Source organism: Erpetoichthys calabaricus, chromosome 7 (genome assembly GCF_900747795.2).
Source record: "Erpetoichthys calabaricus chromosome 7, fErpCal1.3, whole genome shotgun sequence".
NCBI lineage: Eukaryota > Metazoa > Chordata > Cladistia > Polypteriformes > Polypteridae > Erpetoichthys > Erpetoichthys calabaricus.
In genome coordinates, this window is record NC_041400.2 from 120,476,436 (window position 1) to 120,483,225 (window position 6,790).

The window sequence follows — 6,790 nt, forward strand, 5'->3', positions numbered from 1 at the left end:
GTGTGCTGTACATGGATGCCGATTTATTTTTGAATTTTGATTTAGAAGTGGAGGCAGAACCTCTGTGTTTTTCCCAGTTGACTCTAGGGTTCGTCAGGGGTGTGTTCTTGCTCCTACTCTGTTCAATGCTTGTATGGACTGGGTGTTGGGAAAGGTTGTGGGGTCCAGTGGCAGTGGGGCATCTGTTGGTGAAGAAAGATCCACAGATTTTGGCTTTGTTGACGATGCTGTGGTCTTCGCAAAGTCAATGGAGGCTCTGATCAGGGCACTCGAGAGACTGAGCAAGGAGTCTGAGTGTCTGGGCTTGCAAGTGTCCTGGATAAAAACCAAGATCCAGGCTTTTAATGACCTCTTGGGCACAGCCATCAGCAATGTGTCTGTTTGCGGAGAGAGTGTTGACCTTGTCGAGAGGTTTACTTACCTTGGCAGTGACATTCATGTCTCTGTTGACTCTTCCTATGAAGTCAGTAGACGGATTGGGAGAGCATGGGGTGTAATGAGGTTGCTGGAAAGGGGTGTGTGGTGATCTCGATATCTATGCAAAAGGACGAAGGTCCAAGTCTTTAGAGTCCTGGTGCTTCCTGTCTTGCTATATGGTTTGCGAGACATGGACGCTATCCAGTGACCTGAGACGAAGACTGGACTCCTTTGGTACTGTGTCTTTCCGGAAAATCCTTGGGTACCGTTGGTTTGACTTTGTGTCGAATGAGCGGTTGCTCATGGAGTCCCGAATGAGGCACATTACCTGCATTGTGAGGGAGCGTCAGTTACATGAAAAACAGCCATGCGGCACGTTTCCCCAAGAGTGATCCAGCTCTGTGTAATTTTAATTAATAGGAACTGTTCTTACACAGACTATGGACATCAACGTCAGAAGAGAATGCATCCTCAAATCTATGATAATCTACTTGGGTGAACCTGTTCAGCACCTTATCAGAGAATACCAGGTAAGAGCATCTCTTTCTTACTCATTTGCACACCACTACACCTACAGAACCATCCTCATGTTCTGTTTCAGACTGTGTATTTATTAGGTAATGATACCATTAAATAATACCCTAACTGTAATGAGAGCAGTTACACTTCACCATAGCCACAAAACAGACTGGGTGCTTGAGTTTTACAACTACATTGTCATCATCTTTTCAAATTAGATGGAAATTATATTTTCAAAACTCAAATTTGTTCAAAGTTTGATTTGCTGGACAGGTTTTCTGTGGGTCCTTAAGTCTAAAATACAATCTGAATTTTCAGCTTTGAAACGTCGTAAACACTATTTGACAAGTCTTAAAAATTCATGGACAGGACTTGCTTTTAAATGTCTTTTGGCGAAAAATGAATGCGGAATAATACTGAATCAATACTAAAAAAAACAAACAAACTACAAAACCAATATGGAAACAATAACCACTATAGCAAACTGTGGAGCCTGGTCAGTATTTATTGGAGCACACCTAGTGTGGCATGTGGGTTAAAATGGTGCTTCTGTAATCAAAAACTCTACTGTTATTTCTTCTAGTTGTCCTCATGTATTACTTTTTCTTGTAGGATATGCAGGAAAATAAGGAAGAACTGGAACAGGAAGCCTTGGCAATTCCTTGTCACTGGAAAAGAGGATCCTTTCCATCCACACAAAGACATTACGATAGTCATTGAAGGAAGAGAGGTCCTGAATGATTTGCCCTCGGTTCCAACAGCTTTTGCCATGTTCTTCAGGCTGATATATGCACTCAACCTAAAATATTCAGTGCCGCCATCCCAATATGTGATGTCATGTACTCCATGTACTTGCCATGTACTGTTGAATTTATGGTGTAATAAATATGAATGTTTCAAAGGAATGTGTTCACAGAAGTCATTGATTAAAATATATTTTAAAAGAATTTGTGTATTTGATTTGCTATACATTTCAGATAATCCATCCATCCATCCATTTTCCAACCCGCTGAATCCGAACACAGGGTCACGGGGGTCTGCTGGAGCCAATCCCAGCCAACACAGGGCACAAGGCAGGAACCAATCCCGGACAGGGTGCCAACCCACAGCAGGATACACACAAACACACCCACACACCAAGCACACACTAGGGCCAATTTAGAATCGCCAATCCACCTAACCTGCATGTCTTTGGACTGTGGGAAGAAACCGGAGCGCCCGGAGGAAACCCACACAGACACGGGGAGAACATTCAAACTCCACGCAGAGAGGACCCGGGAAGCGAATCCAGGTCTCCTTACTGCAAGGCAGCAGCTCTGCCACTGCGCCACCGTGCCGCCCTATTACAGATAATGTCAACTGTTATTTTTTATTTGACAGAATTCAAAATAATTAGTTTACTCCAATCTTCAAAAAAGTTTCCATGGATTTAAACATTTTAGGTTAAACGGAAGGAATTATAGTCATTAACTCAATAAAGACAACTATTTTTTTCATTTAGGGTAATTTAAAATAATTGATAGGCTCAACATTCAGAAAATAGTTTGAATGGAGTTGAAAAATAAAGGTTAAACTGAATAAATTATTTACACTGCGTCAATGTCAAATATTTCGTGTGATTGATTACTTCAATTTTTTTAAGCTTATCCAATGTTTTATTTTTTTCATTGTAGGTAAGATCAAAGTTCAGGTTGAGTATCGCTATAAAAAGGCCACCTTATCACTTCTTGTTATTCGGGGCCAGGGTACTAGCTTGTTAGGACGAGACTGGTTTGAAGCACTTGGAATAGAATTAACAGGTGTGCACATAATTCAGCAGCACCATGTGACAGCTCTCCTGGAAAGGTATGAAGAAGTGTATGTAGAGGACAACCCATTTCAATTGAAGTGGACCCTACAGTTTCACCAAAATTCTTTAAAGCTCACCCTGTACCTTTTGCTCTTAAGCAGAGGATTGATGAGGCATTAGATGATCTGGTTGAGCAAGACATTTTTGTACCAGTGCAACACTCAAAATGGGCAACACCCATTGTCCCTATCACAAAAAGGGATGGTCGTTTAAGAATCTGTGGTGATTACAGATGTACTGTTAATACAGCAGTAAGACCTGATGTTTATCCCTTACCAACTGTTGCAGAGATGTTCTCCACACTGGCATGGGGTGTCATTTTTACTAAATTAGACCTTAAACAAGCCTACCAGCAGCTAGTTCTTGATGAACCTTCAGCTGAGCTGTTAACAATTAATACACACAGGGGGCTGTACCACGCTCAACAGCTGCAATTTGGGGTTTCTACAGCTGTTGCCATTTTCCAGCATTTTATGGATACTCTGTTGGCAGGTATTCCAGGTGTACAGCCATACCTGGATGACATTTTAATCACTGGGAAAACTCCAGATGGACATGATGTACGTTTGGAGAAAGTGTTATGTCGAATCTCTGATGTTGGACTTAGACTTCAACAAGACAAATGTGTTTTTGCTGCTACTGAAGTGGAGTTTCTCGGATTCAGAGTAGATAAAGAGGGCATCCATCCCACCAGTGGGAAGGTGGATGTTATCATGAATGCACCAACTCCCAGCAACAAGACACAGCTTCAGGTATTTCTGGGACTTTTGAATTTTTACAGTTGTTTTCTTCCAAACAAGGCCACCATTCTGGATCCACTAAACAGACTTCTTGACAAGTCAATAGCATGGCACTGGGCTGCTGCCCATGACACGGCTTATAAGCAGGCAAAAGCACTACTCAAAGGAGATGGACTGCTTGCGCACTATTATGTTAAGAAGCCTCTTGTATTGGTATGTGGTGCCTCTCCTTATGGCCTTGGAGCTGAACTGAGCCATGTAGAACCTGATGGTATGGAGTCCCCAATTAGTTTTGCTTCATGGACACTGTCGGCCACTGAATGCAATTATGCTCAAATGGATGAGGAGGCTCTTGTTGTTATTTTTGGTATAAAAAAATGTAATCAGTTCTTGCAGGGGTGTCAGTTTACGATTTGCACAGACCACAAGCCACTCCTTTGTCCCCACATCATTCTAAACCCATGCCACAGATCTTGTCGCCTCGTATGCTTCGCTGGAGTCTCTTGTTGGGTGTATACAATTATCAGTTGTGCTACAGACCAGGAAAAGAGTTGACAACTGCCGATGCCTTGAGCAGCTTGCCTATAGCACATCCTGTGGCTGATACACCACCTCCTCTTGAGGTCCTGCTCTTGGAGTCTGTGCCTAATGCACCAATTCATGCTAACCAAATTGCTGCACTTACTCAGAAGGATCCAGTTCTGTCTCATGTGCTGCACTGGCTTTTGCATGGCTGGCCCTGTGAAGTCCCAGGTGACAATTTCATACCCTTTGCCAATAAACGTAATGAACACTCAATTCACAAGGGTTGTGTTTTATGGGGTAGCCGTGTTGTAGTTCCTGGTCTAGCACAGGAGGATGTACTTAAACTACTTCATGACTCCCACCCTGGCATAGTCCACATGAAGGCTCTGGCTAGAAGTTATGTATGGTGGCCTGGAATGGACAGACAAATAGAGAAAGTGTAAAGTGTTGTACAACATGTCAACAGTCATGGCATGCACTAACAAGGGCACCACTTCACCCCTGGGAATGGCCAGCTAAGGCTTGGTCTCGGATCCCCACTGATTTTGCTGGACCATTTCAAGGAAAGGTCTTTATTTTGGTGGATTCCCATTCCAAGTGGCTGGAGGTGTCTCTTCTACGCTCCATGTCTGCAAATACTGCCATCGACACTTTGCGTCTTATGTTTGCTACACGTGGATTGCCATATATTATTGTCTCAGACAGAAGTGCAGCATTTACATTGGCTGAATTCAAAGAGTTCACAGAAAGAAATGGAATCCGGCATGTGACAATGGCCCCATTTTCATTCGTCCTCAAAAGGACAAAAGATGCCCTACGGACAATCATAGCTATTAATTGGCAAATACGCTTTGCAAGATTTTTGCTAGCTCAGCACACCATGCCCAACTCTTCCACAGGGAAGAGTCCTGCAGAGTTGCTAATGAAAAGACGATTGACCACTGCACTCGATCGCCTTCACCGAGACTTTCAAGCTGACATGCATATGAAGCAAGGGAAACTAGCATAAAAACATGGGGGTGTGTTTCAGCAATTTCAACCCTTACAGACAATATATGCACGCAATTTTGTAGGAGAACCATGATGGATGCCAGCAGTAGTGTAAGAGGCAACTGGCCCTGTGTCTTACTGTGTGCAAACAGAAGATGGACACATTTTCTGTCACCATGTTGATCAGCTTCGAGAGCGGATGATGGATGATGGGCCAGTGCCCAAAGCAGAGTCAATGCAGCAGCCAGCTACCACTGTTCAGCAGCCTCCTGGTAGCCCAGAAATACCAACTTCTTCTGAATCTACTACAGATAATGATACAGTAGTGACACCAACCCCTGAAACTGGTAAACCTGTGGATGTTAAGACCCCACAGCCTATGGTGTCACTAAGGCCCCATAGAACTCTTGTTAGGTCAGAACATTACAAAGATATTTAAAACTGGGGGAAAAGGGTGTTGTGTATGTGTATGTCAGTAACAAATTAAATTTATATTGATGTTGATTGACATTCCTGTTGTTGGTAATTTCCAGTAGAATGTTACTGGGTGAGATTTTAGAAGGAAAAATGAAGTTCTTAAAAAAAAGGTATTTTGGTCTTTTTCTGAGAGAACCTAATGAGAAAGCTGACACAATTTTACAGTTATTAAAAACTGTATTTAAGAATCATTATCAACATCTGTATGTCGTCAATCGATTTTATAGTTACCGCAGGCTTCAATAAAGAGGAGCATAAAAGAAAAAAAAAATATATATATACCATCTTACCCCACTTTAATACCATCTTACCCCACAGACTGGTGACCCAACTGTCAGACATAGGACTTCCACACTCCACCTGCCTTTGGATCTAGGACTTCCTGAGTGATCGCACTCAGAGGGTTAGAGTGGGCCCCTACCTCTCCACACCCATCAGCCACAGCACTGGCTCCCCACAGGGCTGTGTGTTGAGCCCCCTGCTCTATACCCTCTACACTCATGATTGCACTCCTGCCCACTACAGTAACACCATTGTTAAGTTCGCTGATGATACCACGGTAGTAGGGCTCATCTCTGGGGGGAGGAGTCCACCTACAGGGATGAAATGGAGTGGCTGGCAACGTAGTGTAGGAATAAGAACTTGCTCCTAAATACAGCCAAGACCAAGGAGCTCATTGTGGACTTCAGAAAGAAGGCAGACAACATCCAGCCACTCATCATCAATGGGGACTGTGTGGAGAGGGTCTCAGACTTCCGCTTCTTGGGAGTCACCATTTGGGATGACTTGACCTGGGTAACACACACTGCTGAGGTAGTGAAGAACGCCCAAAAGAGACTCTACTTCCTGAGGGTGCACAGAAAGAACAACATCCCTGAGAAATTGCTGGTGTCCTTTTACGGCTGCACAGTAGAGAGCATCCTGGTGTACTGTCTCAGTGCGTGGTTCTCCAGCTGCACAGCAGCACAGAAGAAAGAGCTCCACAAGGTCATTAAGGTTACCCAGCAGATAGTCGGCTGTCCTCTCCCCTCACTAGAAGAACTACATAGTTCCTGTTGTCTCAGGAACATCAAGAAAATTCTTCAGGACCCATCACACTCAGGACATGCATTGTTTCAACGCCTGCTTTTAGGCAGATGTTTCAGATCTAAAAGACTAAGACAAATAGACTGAGAAATAGTTTCTGTCCTTCAGCCATCACCATGCTGAATGCTGCTAAGTGGTCAATCTGATGAGTGCACCTTCATTCTAAGTTAACATTAGATAAGAGACA

At 43.4% G+C, this 6,790-nt stretch overlaps 1 long non-coding RNA gene and 1 pseudogene across 1 annotated transcript; both read left to right on the plus strand.

Annotated features, from left to right (window-relative positions):
• The first annotated feature begins 858 nt into the window (after nucleotides 1-858).
• On the plus strand, nucleotides 859-1,745 carry LOC127528768 (uncharacterized). Its single transcript, XR_007935382.1, has 2 exons — nucleotides 859-947; nucleotides 1,549-1,745. It is a non-coding gene; the product is annotated as an uncharacterized LOC127528768 (long non-coding RNA).
• A 739-nt stretch (nucleotides 1,746-2,484) lies between these two features.
• On the plus strand, nucleotides 2,485-5,059 carry LOC114654148 (uncharacterized protein K02A2.6-like; annotated as a pseudogene).
• Nucleotides 5,060-6,790: the final 1,731 nt, after the last annotated feature.